Source organism: Gracilinanus agilis, chromosome 1 (genome assembly GCF_016433145.1).
Source record: "Gracilinanus agilis isolate LMUSP501 chromosome 1, AgileGrace, whole genome shotgun sequence".
Classification (NCBI taxonomy): Eukaryota; Metazoa; Chordata; class Mammalia; order Didelphimorphia; family Didelphidae; genus Gracilinanus; species Gracilinanus agilis.
Genome location: NC_058130.1, coordinates 564,460,189 through 564,479,031, shown reverse-complemented (window position 1 = coordinate 564,479,031; position 18,843 = coordinate 564,460,189). Strand labels below are relative to the sequence as shown.

The window sequence follows — 18,843 nt, the reverse complement described above, 5'->3', positions numbered from 1 at the left end:
ATAAAAATATATTTTAGCCACAACTGAATCATAATGAACCTGATATTTACTTACTGATTTAACATTTGCAAAGCACTTTATATACATTATGTCATTTGCTCCTTCTAACAACTCTATACAGTAAATAGCATAGATATTGTCATCCCTATTTAATGGAACTAAGGCTAGGAAAGGGACTTTATCATAGTCATTCAGCTATTAAGTGTAAGGCAAAATACGAACTTGAGTCTTCTTGACTCTAGGTCCATGATTTCATCTAATATACCATTTTACTATATTATTTTATTTGGATTATGTATTTTTAAAAAAACGATTTTATGTGCTGTTCTAGAAATTGCCCTATCATTTACAATTCTTTACAAGAAATGTATTCTGAGTTCCAAATGACTATCTTGAATGAATATTTTCAATAATGCCAGTTTTGAATTTTCAGATTGCTTGTATGCAGGAAGAATTTGATTTGGCACTACAGATAGAGATGGTAGGTATCAGTCTTGTCCCATAACACCTTCTCCTTCTCCTTCCCTAGATCTTTGTCTATGTCACACCCACTCCCCAGAGACTAGTTCAAAATTTCTCTGTTTATTTTTCTGTGCTCTCTTCTCTGCTGATCTGATCAATTCTCATATATTCAATTACCATCTTTATACATAGGATCCCCAGATTTCTGTTCCCAGTTTGTGTCTTTCTTCTGAACTTTAGCCTTGTATCAGCTGTTTACTGGACATTTCAAAATCAATGTCCCTTGAATAACTCAAATGTGGTATGCCTAAAACAGAACTCATTATCATCCTACCAAGCCCATCCCTCTTCTGAGCTTCCTTTTATAGCTAAAGAAACTATCGCTCTTCCAGTCACCCAGGTTTTCCAACTCAATATTTTATTCAACCTCTCTTTCATTCATTCTACATATCAAATTACATTCCTTAAATACATTCCCCTTTCTGCATTCATGCTACTACTTAGAAGACAACTTTCTAGATATCTTGGTTAAGTCATGCATAGTTAAGTGTTCTTTTTTGTTTTTAAATAGCTTACAAACAAAGCAATATAATTTAGCAAAATCCACCCAAGTACAACATTTCATAACCTTTCTGGATTCTTGCAAAAGAGTTCTAATTGTACTCCTTGCTCCAACTAACTCTCTCTTCATTCCAATTCATCTTCCATATGGTTGCCAAAGTGATTCTCCTAAATTATAAGTTTGACCACATCATTCTCCTACTCAAGAATCTCCAGTAGCTCCCTTTCCTCCTAGGATCAAATGCAAATTTATGTTTCTTAAAGCTCTTTGCAAGCTGGCTTCTTCTTAATTTTTCCATCTTTTAACGCTTAAGAACATTACTTGTTACCTAAGCACTCTATTGTTAATTTACATTGACCTAGTTACTAGCCTTTACACATGACAGTTTATCTCCTATCATAGTTTTTTTCTCTAGCTATCCACCATGACTAGAATACGTTTGCTATTAAGCATGGCCTCTTAGAAACCCTTGGCTTACTTTGAAATTCTGCACAATAGCTATCTCCTGAAAAAAAGGTCCTTCTTAAGACCCTGCATCTCTCTGTCTAAGGTTACCTTTCTTTTATTTTTCTTGCATTTATGTATATGTTGTTTCCCTCACTGAAATAAGTTCTTTATAGATTGCTCCTCTGGTCTTCAGTTACTACATCTGCAAAATTGAAGCCATTGAATTAGATAATCTGAATTCTCTTCTGATTCTAAATCAATGGTGCTTTGATCAAAGATTCACTACACAGATGTTATTACTATTTTTTAACCAGAAAGATACTTTAGGTTAGGTATGTTTGCACTAATAACACTTTTATATTAATAATTTAGATTTTAAGAAGTGAGTTAGAATCATATTTTGGTTACCACTCCTATTTGCAAGATTTATTCCTCTAGCAAAAGGGGAAAAAGGTAATAAACTATTATTATTTTCATGCTATGTACTTTAGGGAGTTCTTTTACAGGGCAAATAAGTAATAAACTGATTTTTCAAATGAGGAAATAGAAACTCATTGTGGTTAAGTGGCTTACCCAAAGGCTAAAGACTAGGGTCTTCAGACAACTGGTCCAGGGTTGGATATAACATGTCACATTTGTAAAGGCTGGTGACATGTAGACGGTGAAAGCTAGCAAAAATGTTTTTCATTAGAATTAAAAATCATGAATTAAACATATATTATTTGTCAGGCATTATACTAAAAATTAGAATACAGAACAAAACAAAATAGTCTCTTCACTCCAGGAACTTACATTATATTGAAGGAAAAATACACATTCATTAATATATACATAATACATAAAATGAAGACAAAAATAACATGGAGAAGGTGTGAACTTTAACTTAGGAAGGGATGAGTGTGAAAGAAATTTAGCTCCAAGTTACAGTAACATCGGAACTTATTTAAGGCTTTCTTCAGACTTGAAACTCATTTCCCATCTGAAAAATCTGACATTTTAAATGTGCAATATATGGAGTACAAAAATGTTCAAAAAATAATGCTGAGTGACACCCAAAAGGCACCCAACAGAGACATATAAAGTAGGCACGAGCAGCCTTCAATATATTAGAAATGGAGAATTAAACAGAAGTAGCAGCATAAGTATATGATCAAAGACATGGATGAATTGCAGTGAGGAACAATAGATGGGCCTCACATGTGCTTCACTCATAACCATATAATGCCAAGAGAACTAGAGGAAGCCTCCTCACATGGTATATAGACTCTTTTTTGCAAAATTCATGGGAAGAAATGGATGAGGAATCCCAAAGGATAAACAAACATTGGATAGCTTGAGATCTCTATCTTTGCAGAGAATACTCACATCAATAATTTCATACAGAACTACTGAAGAACCAAAAGATGTACAATACTTGGAGAGGGAAAATACTATAACATTAAAAATTAAAATGTCCAACCCCAAATTGTTGTAGATACCACCATTCCCAACATCCTCAAACACTAACCTCTGCCTGGAATATAGTAAGTATTTAATGTTTGTTGTTTGACTAACTAACTTGGAGGTTGGAACAAGGTGGAAAAAAGAAGGGAGAAAATGGAGAGATAGAAAAGGTATATTAAACATTGCCACATGAGATTTTAAATATTCTCCCCAAAAGTGCTGGGATACTATTTCTTTTTGGCCCCTTTCCATAGAATTTTTTAAACTTTAATTCTTTAAGTTTTGATGAGAAGACAATTGAAAACACAAAGTGCAAGCACATGAGTTTTTAGGGGCTTTGTTGGTATGTGTGTGTGTGTGTGTGTGTGTGTGTGTGTGTGTGTGTGTATGTTTAAATTGCAACAGTACAATGATGTCTGAAAACATTCTTATTTACGGGGATAGTATGGTGGATTAGAAAAAACTGAAAAATTTATAGTGCTGAACTCAGAGTTTCATTGGCTTAATAGGTAACAAAGTAGCAATGTTATATAATGTTACATTTGTACATTATATATATATAATTTTTGTACATACATATTTGTACATATATATGCATATATATAATGGAGAGAGAGAGAGAGAGAGAGAGAGAGAGAGAGAGAAGAGTGGAAAATAAATGAAGTTGAACTTGGTATCATGGATCCAGAAGCCAAAATCCTATTTCTGCATTTACTCTCTCTGTGACTTTGGATAAGTTATTTAATTTTTCTGGGCATCAGTTTCTTCCTCTGTAAAATGAGACATCTGGATAAGAGTTCCCATAAAAGGCCCTTTCAATTATACACTGTAAGAAGAGAATAATCACTAGCATTAGGGCTGCCATAGTAAATTGAGGGCCAGGCAGGGAAAATTAACTTTTGGTGAGTTAGGTTCTCCTGGTGAATCCTTTGATGAAACAACAACTGCTAACATCCAATCTGTGACTTATTCAGAAGGACTTTGCTCTTTGAGAGAACCCCATACCTATTAGTAGGAGAAGACATGATGGTAAATTTTGATACTTGAGATAGAATGACAATTGCCACCCAGATTGTTACTTACTAAAGGCTTTGCCAGAAGACCACATGTCTAATATAGGGCTTTACCTGTGGAATATTAACTCTTCATATTGGTTTTCTTTATGTGAAACAAAAAGGAGAATTTTGCAACCAGACCACGTAATCCTCTGCCTTTATCACATTTATTTCCTTACATGATATTTATATCATATATAAGTATATTTTACTTATTCTTATATATGATATAATGTTTTACCAGATTCTTTACCTATTCATGAACATTTCCAGAGTGGAGAAACACTACTTCCTAAGGCTCTTGTTTAGGTCAGAGGCTTACCTGCTTCTTTTCCTACAGATTCCCAAAAGAAAGAAAAAAAATAATTCTTAATAACATTTCAAAATATTTTCCTCCAGGTCATCTCAATGATAATTATTATAACCTAAAAGATGTTAGGGGAATACACTTGAATCCATTAAACCTGTTCATTAATTAGGAACAAAAGCAAGATATGCCCATACTAAATCTGATTTTTCTTTTGATTGTCCTGTTTCTGACAATGGCACACCTATCACTCATGTTCCATACCTTGGTGTTACCTTTGACTATTTCTCATTTTTAACAACTAGTTAGTAAGCAATACCTGCCAATTCTATTTAAGTACTACTTTTCATATTTATTGCCACCTTTCTTTTACATCCATCATGCCCCCACCTTAGATCTTCTCCAGGGCTATATGGAAATCTCTATCTTACACCCCTAAACTTGCCACCAATGTTTCTCTCTCTTTAACCCCTGATGGAAAGATGTCTGCAGTTCCCATTCCCATCCACGAAGAGGGAAAATTAGAGTCCCTACTCTATTTCCAATTCTCAGGCTCATTTTCAATATTATTAAGCTAAGGCCTTTTGACTCCCCAATTATAATAAGGCAGTCATGGCTAATCACATTACTTGGAAGAGCATGGAGTTACTAACCACAATCCTTACAGTAAGATAGAGGATTATTGGGCCATTTAATTCCCTATTCTGGCCCTCTGGGCATACAGTATTGACACTACATTCTCCATTCCTACAAGTACAGGTGTCCCTTCCATAAGGTAGGAATTAGTGGTGCAGAGCTCCTGGCATCTGGAAAATCCACTTAAAATGTTTGGCCCTACCTTTGTACTACAAAAGAAGTATTTTTTTTTTAATTTTTTCTCTTATGGTTTGTTACAGTATCTTACGGTTAAATTTGGGTTAAGTATTTGGTTATAGGCTATATGTAGGTCAATGTTAAGATATTTACATTTCTAGCATTTGTATGTCATCTGCTGGCTTTCACACTTTTCACAAACTTTAACTTTAAAAAATAAATCATGTATATTTATGGCATTAAAGATAAATTGTTAAAGTTTTATGATACTATATATGTGTGTGTATATGTGTGTGTGTGTGTATGTGTGTGTGTGTTTCATTTCTGAGTTTGTAAACTTTTTTCTGTCTTCTGCTGGCCTTTGCATATCATCTGCAGTTTTCACAGAATTCCCATTTAATTTCTTCTGCTCACCTGTGTTACATCAAAACTGCTTTGGGGAAAATCATGATATCAAAGGGATATACCTGTATTGATGTCTGTCATGCCAATGAACTGTATGTACTCCGAGCCTTGCAATCTACTTGAAACTTCTCTTTTAGCCCTTCCAACACATTCTGAATTAGACTGCAAGGCCCTTGAGAGCAGGATCTATTTCACTCAACTATTTAATAATATTTTTATTTATTTATTATTTTCCTATTCCTGCTGCCCTGGCACAGATGCTCATTATTACCTATTGAGACTACTTCAATAGTCTCAAAAAACCATTCTTCACACCTCAAATGTCTTTTCTCCAATTCATACATAACACCACTGCCAGATGAATCTCTCATGTAGAAATATCACTATACTCAAAGGCGTTCAATTGGCCTTTATTGCCCTTGGAATAAACTCCAAACTCCTAAATTTTGTATTTAAAGAACAGAAGAATCTAATAACTCCCTATCTATCACATACCACTTATTTATAGCTAGTATATATAAATATATTTGTACAAATGTTTGTGTGTATATATACTTATACACACAATACAATATATACATCTATATTTAATCATCTTAATGCTTTCCATGTACTTTACAAATATTATTTCATTTTAACTTCACAACAAACCTAGGAGGTAGATACAATTATTATTTCCAATTTACAGATAAGGAAACCGAGGCTGTCAGCAGTTAAATGACTTGTGAAGAGTCACTCAGCTAGTAAGTAGATGAGGGCCAATTTAAACTGAAGTCTTGACTTGAAGTCCAAGGCTCTATCCACTACATTAATTAGCTGTCACAAATTTATCCATTCTAAAGCAAATGTGTAGACACCAACCTGGTAGTGCCACGGTATGCTAGGTGCTGGAAATACAAAGATGAAAAAAAAAGAAATTGTATTCTCAAGAATCATCCAGTATATGGTAGAGGCAGATTACCAAGGTATAAGTACTCACCCTGAGAATTTAACAACGAGCTTTTATTGTAAGAATATTCTCATCAGGGAATACTGACATTCCCCATATCATTTTTCTTGCTTTCCTACATATGAGGTTTTATCTTACTTGAAATGTCTTCCCTCCCTCTTCCACTCAACCACATATTTGTGATTTTCACCAGTCCACCCACTATGTAAAATGCAGATGGACTAACCCTCTGTCTATGAGCCTTTCCCTAACCTTCTAGTCTGAAAGTATATAGACTACCATCATGATTTACCACTTCCTTAGTCTTCTTCAAGCTAAACTTTCCCAAATATAGTATGCTTTTCAAATCTCTCACTGCTTTGGTCACCAATTCTGAACACACTTTAATTTAGCAATGTCCTTTCTAAAATGTGACACCTAGAATAAGGGAAACTATTCTAGATCTGTTCTCTTCAGAGCTGAATATAGCACAACTATTACCTTCCTTGGTTTTTTCCTCCCTTTGACACTTTTCATATATTTATGATGTATGTTTTTCTATTATAACTACTTCTTTATGTGTCAAATCTTTCATATTTAATTGTAATCTCTATGAGAGGAAGTTATATATCTCTTTTTTAAAAACCTTTTTAGCGTTGTACATTTTCCAATGCCTAATAAAGTCCTTTGCAAATTGTAGTGTTGAAGAAATTTCTAGCAGAATGGAATCTCACAGTATCTGGCTTTCCACCTGCAACATTCATAACACTTAATAAATGAATTGATATAGAAGTCATCTAGTCCAAACTTCTCATTTTGTAAATGAACAAGTGGAAGTCAAGAAGTGTTAAGCGACTTATCCAAGTTTCCTTTGATTCCAAATCTAGCATTCTTTTCACTTTGCCTTGATATCTTAATAAATATTTAAATTGTTGAATTGACTTGGGCTGAAGTTAATATTCAGGTTCTAATTATAGTTCTGCCAGTTTGTTTTGTTTCATTATTTATAAAAGGAACAATTTTCATTTATCTCCAAAGTTCCTTGTAGCCCTAAAATATTCTGTGATTTCCTGGTTCTAATAATCTATGATATTTACATAGTATTTCCTAAAAAGATCTATCACTAATATGTCTTTTTAAGATTAGAAAAAAAAAGAAGCATGAAGGCCAATGGAGAAACTGGGCAGATGTAGAAGTAAAGATATAGAATCATGCATGACACTTAGAGTTGAAATGGACTTTAGAGAGAATCCAAAATAAAAATGGGCTTCCTTGAATGATTCTCTTTTACTATCTGTCTATAATAAGAGATAGAAAATTAATAGTCAGTTATGGGCTGGATTAAATGTTCTCTAATGTCTCTCCTAACTCTGCTGTGATTCTTCGGTAATTTTACAATTGATTCCAACTGATAATGAAAGAGTAGCACCAGAACAAGACATAAAGTAAAATACTTGGACCTTAACATAATCAGAATTCCAATCTTGTTCTTTAGTACACCCAAAATATATCTACCAAGAGTCTTTATTTCTTCTCTTTTTATACTTAAAGCATCTGAGATAACCTTTCTTGGCAATTTCAAAAGAATGATAAATCTCAACACATTTGCAAAAAGTTTCATTAAATTTAAAGTAATTGAATAAAATATATAGTAAGAGTTAGTGAGTAAATTCTACACCCCCTTATGTGAGTTATCACAAAGAACTATAAGGAAATAAGGGGGCTTTAAGGACCCTTGTGTGTCCATTAAGGTGGTGGAGTTTTCATCTAGAGATAAATGGATAAATATAGTTCCCATTCCTGGATAAGCATGATAAATACTACTGCATTAACCTTTACAGGATTTATTTGTACAAAGGGAAAAGGGAGCATGACAAAAAAGTAAAATGGGAACCTGCAGGTTGGTCAAATGTTTGTTGACAAGGTTATATTGGTTTAGTTGCCCTTATTTAGACAGTAAATTATATGGCCAAACTATTATGAACTCCAAGGTCCAGGGAAAGATGCCTTTAGCTTAAAGTCTGGCATTCTCTGATTTCACAAACCCTCATCTTTCTTTACTCACATTTGAATCTCAAAGGAAATCAGTAAATGCATGAAAATGAATTCAGTATCTTCTATTTTATCAACAGGGAAACAAAGAATCTTTATATATATATATATATTCCCATCTATTCTTATTAACAAGTCTAAGGATTCTTTATATGTTTGGTATTTTTCAGTAATGAAGCATGCAAAAATAAATGAATGGGGTGGGGGAGAGAGAGAATTAAAAAAATTTCAAATGCAAAAGCACCACAGCAAATTGCAATGGGAACTGATTAAGTACTATTGGATCAGGTATTTCATGTCAAGTCAGCAAGAACTTATTAAGTGCCTACTGTGTGCCACATATTCTGTTAAATGTTGGGGATACAAAGAATCAAAAAACAGACCCTGCATTTAAGGAGCTAACAATCTAATTGGATGGGGATGCAAACAATTTTGAACAAATAGGATGTTTTTTCTGTTGTTTGGTCTTTCACTTTTCTGAGAATCTTCATGACCCCACTGAGGTTTTCTTGGCAAAGATTTGGGAATGGTCTGCCATTTCCTTCTCCCAATAATTTTACAGATGAGGAACTGAGACTAACATCCTGTCTTGAGAGTGTCTGAGGCAAAATTTGAACTCAAGAGCATGAGTCTTCCTGATTTCAGGCCTTGTACTCTCTACTGTGCCACTTGGATGCCAATAAACAAGGATAAATTGCAGATAATTTCAAAAGAAAAGGTATCATCATTAAGAGGGAAAGGGAAAGGCTTCTTGCAGAAGGCAGAATTTTAGCTGAGACATGAAGGAAGCCAGGAGCCTATACAGGCAAAAAGAGAAGGGATTTCTAGGCATAGGGACAGCCAGTGGAAATGCATAAAGATGGGATATGGGATATTCTCAAAAACTGCCAATTTCCTGCCTCCTAAAAATAACCCTGTTTTTTCCCTCATTCTTGACTTTTAAATTAGTCTCTATTTCCCTGAGGCCTGCTTTGTCCACTCTCTTCACCCTGTAATAGCAGGGCTAATGATGGAGAGGTAGTAGAGTAAAATGGAAAAATACTGAATTTGGAGTTGAGATTTTCTTTCAATCCCTACCCCCTCCCCTGCACACATATTAGTAAACATGCTCCTGTTATTCATTCATCTTTAGTTATTTGCAACTCTTCATGACCCTATTTGGGGTTTTCTTGGCAAAGATACTGAACTGGCTTGTCATTCCTCTCTACATTTTGCAGATGAGGATCTAAGGAAAACAGGGTTAAGTGACTGGCCCATTCACACGTCTAGAAAGTATCTGTGGCTGCATTTGAACCCATGAAGATGAGTCTTCCTGATTTCAAGGCCAGGGCTCTATCTACTACTGCCATCTAGCTATACCAGTAGTGGTAACCATGAATAAATTGTTATGCAATCTTTCTATCTGTAAAATGCAGATAATATTTACATTATTCACCTTAAAGAGTTGTGGTGAGGAAAGCACTTTGTAAATCTTAAAGTATTACACAAACATGTATTATTATTTGGGAAGATGGTTTTTCATAATATGCAGGGTGCATACTGTTCATCCTGCCTAATATAAAAATCCTTTCAACGAGAAAACAGAATAATTAGCTTTTGGCTGTCTGTCATGTTTCCTATTCCTTGTTGAGAAAACAGTTGATTCTTCAAAGGTGTACTGGTTTACATTTTAAGGTGACATCAATACATATATGTCAGCATAAGATAGTTACAAATATGTAGTATTATAACTTCCTAAAGTAAATAGTAGTAACTTGAGTGAGAAGATACAGACAAGAAACATTTTCTTTCATGGAAATAGCTGTTTTGTGGCAAAGAAAAGTATATAGCCAATGACAGTACTTTTGAAAGACATTGTGAGAATAGCTATTGGTCTAATAATTACTTTGAAATACAATATTCTTTGATCAGCACTGAAAAAAATGACTTATTAGGTGGTGACATTTAAAAGCTAAGGTTTCTTTAATGTTTATTACCCTACTCTTGCAATGTATTTTTTCACACTTGAAAATGAATGAAATATTACCATATAAAGAATTGTGGTCATCCCAAACTGTCTTATTATACCCAACACAAACCTGAAACCTTGTATATGAAATATCAGGAATAATGCAACCAAAATGTTAAACAGCAAAATCCAAAAGGAAGGAAAAAATTAGGGAAAGCAGTCAGGCAGTATACACAGAATCGCCATTATTTATCTAGTCTGAAATCACTTTATCATGCTGTCTCATTGTTCCAATTATTTTTGTTCAGTTAAGTGGCAACACATTATTTCCAAGTAAATGGTTTATTATTCATTTATCCCTAATAGATAATATTATTTTATCAGAATTAATTCATTATTTTAAAATTTTCTCAGCTTTTCTGCCCTACTTAGCATCTCTATGAAACCATTTCAAAAATCAGATTAAGTACTCATCACATTAATAACTAAATGTTTTATTCACACTTAAAAATGATGAACAAATATTCCCCAATAACTAAAATTGTTTTTTACTTTTTTGCAAAGCAGCTACTGAGTTGATGATATAAAGCTAAAATCCTCCCAAATTCAAGACAATATTCTGAGTAAACAAAATAATTTACTTATTTAAATTTATAAATAATTTAAGATAAGAACCTCAAAGGGTGATTAGGTGCTCGATAAACACAAATTGAAGTATATGTACTCTTTTATAGGGAGAAAGCACTATTCTATATACTCTAGAGACAGCAAAACTTATAATGTCTTATTCAAGTCAATCTTTTTTAACTTTGAAAAAATTTAAAGTTGCCATAAAATATACTTTATGTACCCAAATGTAAGTATCCAATTGTATCTCTCGGGTACAAAGCCCAATTGCCTCTGTTGCTTTAATATATAGTTGATTGGGCAATCTTAATTGTTTTGAATCATTACCAGGTAGAGATAATCATTATCTGTTATGAAGATAATTATCTAACCAGTTGATTATTCTTTTTTTATACTGACTTTAAAGGACCAGTTCATTATTTTTCAGAGAAAATTTTTAAAAATTTCTTATTTTAGTGAAAGGGAAAAATGCAACGTAGAACAGTAATCACATCATCCCATAAATGAATTCTATAATCACTGGCTTTAACATTCCCATTTTCCAAGAAACAATGTAGGGGGATAAAATACCCTTTCAGAAAAGTGTTCTTTATAGAATGATCCACAAAAATAAGAGAAAAAAATCCATGAGGGTTGACTACTGAACATCTCCTGAATCATGCTTATATTCCCTTAGACATTTCACTGGCTAATCTATAAAACATTATAGCTTGAGAAACCACAGCTGTCAAAAGGGGAGGGAGAGGGAGAGTCTTACTATTGGTAAGGTACTGTCATTTCAAAAATCATTTCAATATTGAACTGTTTTGATCTATACCAGAAATTTTATTCAATTTATGTACTTATAAACAGTGAAATGCATATATATATATATTTATATACATACACACACACACACACACACACACACACACACATACCCTTGTGGACAAATACATTCATTTAGTTTTACAAGAATAAGAGAAATTTTGACAAAATGTTACAAAATGATAAAAAATTCCTTTTTACATGTTTATTGTAGGATCAACTTTTTCTTGGTTAGTTTAGAGGAAAAGTCATTTTTCTCTAGTAGTTATAGATATAGTAGTTATAGATACAGAATTTGAGAGCTAGGAAAAACTCAAAAGCCCTCAATACCAAACTGATGCTAAAAAAAAAAAAAAAAAAAAAACCTACCAAGTGATCCCTACACCCTTTCATGAAGACTTGTAGTGAGAAAAAAAAAACCTACTAACCTTCAAAGTCAGTTCATTACACTTTTGGATAGATAGAAGGTTTTTCCTTTAGTTCCTAATTCTTCCTTGGAGGCCAAGCAAAATGAATAGCTCATAAGAATACAGATTTAGGTTTCGGAAGGAAACTCAGAATTAATATAGGGCAAATTCCTGAATTTGAAGATATGAAAATAGAGTTATCAGAGACATTACATGATTTGACCAAGATGGATAGAAAATGACAGAATATGGATTAAATAGTGCTTGAGTTAGGATTTGAACCCAGGTCCTCTAACTACTCATCCAGCTCTCTTTCCAGGACATCGTCCATCATCTCGATTTCACAAAAGAACTTCAAATACTTGGAGACTATTATATCACATCAACCTATCCTATCACATTAATCCTTCTTTTCTTCAGTCTTAATATTTCTAGTTCTTTCACCCAGTTCTTATATAGCATAATAACCTCAAGGTCTTTTAGAATTTTGCTTGTCCATCTCTGGATGCTTAACAATGTCCTTCCTAAAAGTCATCATCTTTTAACCATCTATTTGAAAGAGATCATATTTCAGCTAGATCAAGAATAAAGAATAATGCCTCCTGAAATAATTCATATTTTCCTTCAAAAATTAGCAATCATCACTAGGTTTCTCATGAAGGCTTCCACTTACAGACTGATTCAAATGAAATATGGATTTAAACAGGTGTTTTAATAAAGCTGATTTCTTTCAAGATAAGAAGGCAGAGAGATCATCTGTCTTCCATATATGATATTTATTTCTTTAAATCAAATAATCAATTATTAATTATTCATCAGGATTAGAAGATACCTAAGAGATAATAGTAGTTCCACCCCTACATTTGACACAGAAGAAAATCCAGACCCATGGAAAAAAATAACTTGCCCAAGGTCACAGAATGAGGTAGTGGCAGAAATGGGCCTAGAACTCAGGTCTTCTCTTCCTTAATCCAAAGATCTTTTTATTATAACACACTGACTCCAGTTATATTTAATATAATCTCGAATACAAAAACAAATGCTGTGGGGCAGAGTGGGAGGAAAGACATCTTTATACCGTACAGTATTATCTGGGATATGAAAGAGGCTAGAGACAAGAGGAGTTAGGTGGATAGGAGGTGACAGCAAGGAGGATTTCAGAAAGCAGAAGCCACTTTTGTAATTGTGCCAGTGACCACAGTTAGACACTATGGGTGGGGCCAAGATTTATGAGACAGAAAAGGAAATTAATTAGGCATTTTTATTCCCCCATTGGATAGAGCAGCGGCACAGGGATTCTTGAGGGTATGTAATAAAGAGAATGAGCAAAGGCACTCAAAAAGCTACTCTTGAAGACAGGAATGAATCTGAAACACTAACTGAATGAAACATGATTTTAAATAAGGTTAGTTTTAAATGGGTCAATCTTTGTGACCAAGAGCAATCTACTTTTTTCTCTGTGAAGGCAAATGATGTAAATATTCAATTTTTTCATACCTCAATGCCCTTTTCTCTTTTAAGTAAAATTTGAGCATACTCATTAAAGTATCATACTATCTTATAGATACTTCCTTGGGAAGAGAGAGGAATATCTCAGAAAGGTAGGTGGATCAGAGAGAGAATGGTGTGTGTGTGTGTGTGTGTCTGTGTGTGTGTACACTTTTCAAGAGGAAGTTGAGAGTTAGGCTTGTACTAAAGTTAACTTTTTCTTCCTTTTTCATTTCAACTTTTCTCCCAAAGCTCTAACTTCTTTGTAAGACAGCAATAGCTACTGGTTAAGCATAACCTCAGAAACAAGTGAAAGCATTCTTTTAAGTGCCATTTTAACTATGCCAAGTAGCAGGTACTACCTTCCCCGGATCAACAGAACAAAATGATCCACCATTTTCTTTCTATACCTTCAGTCTGTTAATAAAATAGCTTCCTTCTATAAGGTAATATTCTGTAACTGACTAATGCCACTAAAACTTTGTCATCCTGAGTAACTTAGAATCCAGATAGTCAAGGCCTAGGCCATATCACTTAAAGAAATAAAATATTTCTATTTAGCATATTATTTGGGAAAAACTCTAGCAATTTTGTTGCTATAACTTTCAAAGTTCCTAAAATCTATATGTATGTGACTATGATCTTCTCTGATTTATTACTAAGGGAATTTCTTTGAGGGGATCACTGAATGTTTAAAGTGCTTTCAAAAATTACAATAAGGATATATGTCCCCATCTTTCTTCTTCAAAGACAAAGTTATTATTATTATTATTATTATTATTATTATTATTATTATTTTAAATAGTAAGGCTAGGGACTCTAATTGTGACTTCTCAAGTTAAGAAACTGTGATCAAATCCATTAGCTCCCTGGGCAAGATAACATTTGCAATTACAGACCACAATCTCCCACAGTTAACTGGTCTAAATATTCAGGCAGGGGCCCTGTAAATGAAGTGCTTCACCTGTAGTGTACATCTGGTTATAAAACAAAGAAAGAAAACTTCTCTAAATTGATTACAGTGCCCCTCTCAAGTTAACCACAAATGCCTTCTATTTTGAATGAATGGATTTAACAAGGAAATGGAAGAATAGGTAGTAATTAACTAAAAGGATCCCATATGCCATAAAGAGGGAAAAAAAGTAGCAATTCTGGAGTAGTCCAAAGAACTTGAGTTAATTATGTAATATTATAACGCTGAAGTCATATTTTAGTGTAAAATTTTTCTTTGGGTGCTATAAAAATACAAATCTGAGATAATATATATGCATGTATACATAGGTATATACTTTTCACACAATTTGCCATGACCTTCACACTCTATCATATGTAATTTTATGACTTAAATGCATCATTTTAACCTGATCTATTTATAGAACAACAGTAAAGCAGTGCTCCCCAAAGCAGCACTGGGAACAGCACTGGGAACAGCACTGGAACGAGAAAGTAGCACCATGTCCCTAACAAACTCATTTGCACTGGCTGTTTTGGCAGTGCAGTCTCATAGTATATACCAAGAGGGAGAAAATATTAGGGTTATCTTCCTGCAGAACCTCTAAAATCCCACAGGAGGCACTCGTGTATTGCTACTTATCACTGAATGTGCTAGTATTGTTGAAGACTGACTCGTAAAGAGTCCTTGGATCACATGTTTTCCTCCCCTGTGCTCAGTTTGGCCCTATTTGCTATTACCCCTATCTAAAACCAACTGATTCTTAATGACAGGGGGGGAAAAAGCAATTCTCAGTGTCTACACAGAGGCATTCATGCACAAACCTTGGATAATCAAGTAATACAAGTGACTTGACTCAGAAGCCACTGACAAAGATAATATAATAGAAAGCTCTGAAGTCTGCCAATCAAGTGGAAAAAAAAAAACAGATTATTTGCCCAGCTCATAGTGATCTTATATATATGCAAGTAACTACAACAGTCAATTTAAAACCTTGGAGAGTCTAAGAGAGTTGAAGCCACTCAGCAATAAATATCCACTATAAAGAGGAACAATTTATGTGTTTAGCACCTTATAAAAATGTTTAAAAGATTTGCTTAAGACATTATTTGACTCAGCACAAGCAGTACTCACTTTTCTTCATCATGGATTTTGTAAGGGCTTTAAAACATTAAGGGAGTTTGCTATCAAGGAAAATAAAATGCTGTATAATGTGCAGAGAGGCAGGGAAGTGAAAACAGGCACACACACCTTAAAAAAAAACAAACGACCTTAGATATTTATACATAGGAAGGATAACAGAAGCCAACTCGTGTGCAGCACATAACCTTCTTCACTGGTCACTAAAGACTCCAGTCAATTCAAGGGTAAATTGCAGTAATACAGATGCTTTACAATTACCCTTTTATAAGAAAGGGTAAAAGCTCTGTACTATTAAATCAATAAAAGTAGGCTTGAAAGAGTTGTGAGGCTGTCAGCTGATTGTTAACACAGTTCTAATGACCTATAGCAGCCCTTAATTACAATAATATCTTACATTGTAAGGGCACAATGCCCTTTTATTAAAGCTGCAAACCTTAATAGCTTTTAGCAGGAAGATGGCCTGCACGCTGATTATCTGTGTGTGTGTGTGTGTGTGTGTGTGCACGTGTGTTTCCCCCACCAGCATACTTTCAACATGCCATACTAGATAAGACTATTAACTTCGGATATTTACCTAATTGCTTCAGCTGTCTGCTACCATGTTAAATACTAGCATAGTAACAAGGCTTTCACTTCTCTTTTCCTCCCCCCACCCCTTCTCTTACTGCTACGAAAGTTACCAGTTTGTCATTCTGCTTCATTACTTCCTAGGTGAGTTTTTCATTTTAACTCAGCTTATCCCCAATACTCATAAAAAGAAAAAAAAAGAAAAAGATAACCATTGGAGTTCTCCTACACAGAGTGTAAGTAATAAGGAAAAAGTGCTGGGATAAACACAAAGTCAAAACAAGGACTACTAAAGAGGAAGTCATGTTTGGTACCCAGGTGAGGTTACAAATGCAATAGCACTGAAACATACTTTTAATTAGGCTCTACTAAATTATTTTCTACAACCTGTCTTTTGCACAGTGTTCACACTGGTCAGGTGTTACAGGCAATATCCTGACAAAAAAAACAACTATCGCTTTTTAAAATTTCTTTTTTCCCCCCTTACATTATTAACCCTGAAAATCCTTGATCCATTCAAATCTAAAACAAGGTGCTTTTTAAAAAATGATGTTCATCTGATTTATAGCTATGATGCACATACATGGCTATTACTTACTCCAATGCTCATACAATTTCTTTCAAAGAAAACCAACAATAAAAAAGTAGTTTCTGGAAGGAAAAAGAAATTAGTCACATTTAAGTCTTCATAAAAGTAAATGTATCTTATGAGTAGGTTGAGGGACAAATCGAAATGTTTTTTGTTTCACAGTATATTTGTGTCATCATTTATTTGCTACCAAAATTTTATTATTCCATTTCCATATGAAAAAAGACCGTGAAATCTGTCACATTAAAAGAATTATGAAGTGCACATTTATTTTTTCTTTCAAATCTTTCCTTTGACTTGATAAGTTGTCTATCAGGAGATTATATATTTGTGTGTATATATATATATATGTGTGTGTGTGTGTGTGTATATATATTGCAATGGACAAGCATTATAGTTTATACACAAGGTTTAAATTGCAGAATCCAAAAAGCTTTGCTAATTTTGGCCCCTGGCTCTCCTTCCCAAGGTAGTTTCCCACTAACTGATGAAGTTGCTTCTAACCCCAACTCACCTGAACTACACTTAAGACAATAAAAGGGTATGAAAGGTCTTCAGACACTTGTTTTTTCTATCATTCAAATTGGAACACTGTGTACGTAGGACTTCCAGTCAGTATGGAACACAAACTAGGTATTAGACAAACTGAAATCAAAGAAGCATGATGCCTGCGTGTACAATGGATCTACAACACAGTGGAGGAGGAGGAGGTCACTAATCAAAGGCTAAAAGCACTGCAGAGCCACCTTATCAGTTGAATACTAATTACAGAAATAAAGCCTTAAGTGACCTGTTTCACATTTTTCAAACTGTAAAACATTTTGACACCTATAGTTTACAAAAGGGGGTGGGAGGGGGAGAAAACATCTATCTTGCAACAGTAAACCTCATAACCCTTACCAAACAACTCCACACAGGATTGGTATCGAACAGAAAAATTAAGCTTTACCGGCACCAGTGAGGAAGCAAAGAAGCTGGGGCACTCTCAATTTTCCCCCTACCCGCTATCCCCTTCAAGTATGAAAAACTGTTCAGACTTCCTTGTGTCTAAGGCTTCATATAAATGTTTGTTGACTGACTGAGGAGTCTTTGGGCATTTCCTCTAATCCTGAACTACTTCTAGCGTCACATCTGGTGCCTCTTTAAAGGCGTTCAAGATAGTCTCCTGTCCTCTCCGTATGCATATCGCGTTTTCAGTCAGCATTTCATATCAAATGGCAATAACTTTTGGATTTTAAAGCTAATTACAAATGAATTCTAGCAACCTTTGCTCCTCTTATTCAGAGGCTGGAAATACTTGAAGAAGGCTAAGAGAACATTAAAAAATAACACTGAGTCTCTATCCCTAAAACCCAATGAAGAACGAACGCCAGTCCTCTTACCTGGTATTCTGTTTTGCCCCCTCCTGTGTTAGTCACAAGCCGCGTGGGTATTTTAATCCAAATGGATACTGACTCTCAGCAGCGAAGAACTCGCGGGCAGCTCTCAAACATGTGCCTAAACCTCTCTTAGATCCGGGATGAACTTACATTGCCCAGCATCGAGTCTGTGCTCTGGACCGCTCGGCACAGGGGGCTCCCTCCCTCCAATCACATCACACTGCGCGGCGGGCGCATCCAGTGGAGGCGGAGGGCTCCCCCGGAGCTCGCTCGCTGGGCGAGCAGACTGCGGAGAACTCCCTCCCTCCCACCCCAGCTTGCGCGCTCTCTCTTTCGCTCGCTGCCTCCCTCCCTCTCTCCTCTCTTCCTCTCCTCTTCTTTCCCTCCCTTCTTGCCTCCCCTCCCGCTATTCACAAGAAGCTGGAGCTAGTCCGGGCGCGGTGCGGAGCGGGCGGCTAGCAG

At 34.8% G+C, this 18,843-nt stretch overlaps 1 protein-coding gene across 1 annotated transcript in view; it reads right to left on the bottom strand.

Moving 5' to 3' along the window:
• Window positions 1-18,498, bottom strand: part of CDH7 (cadherin 7) — a 190,879-nt gene extending 172,381 nt beyond the window's left edge. Inside the window, exon 1 of the mRNA XM_044658087.1 lies at window positions 18,385-18,498. The gene's annotated coding sequence lies outside the window, so the exon portion shown is untranslated. The remainder of the gene's footprint in view (window positions 1-18,384) is intronic.
• Window positions 18,499-18,843: the final 345 nt, after the last annotated feature.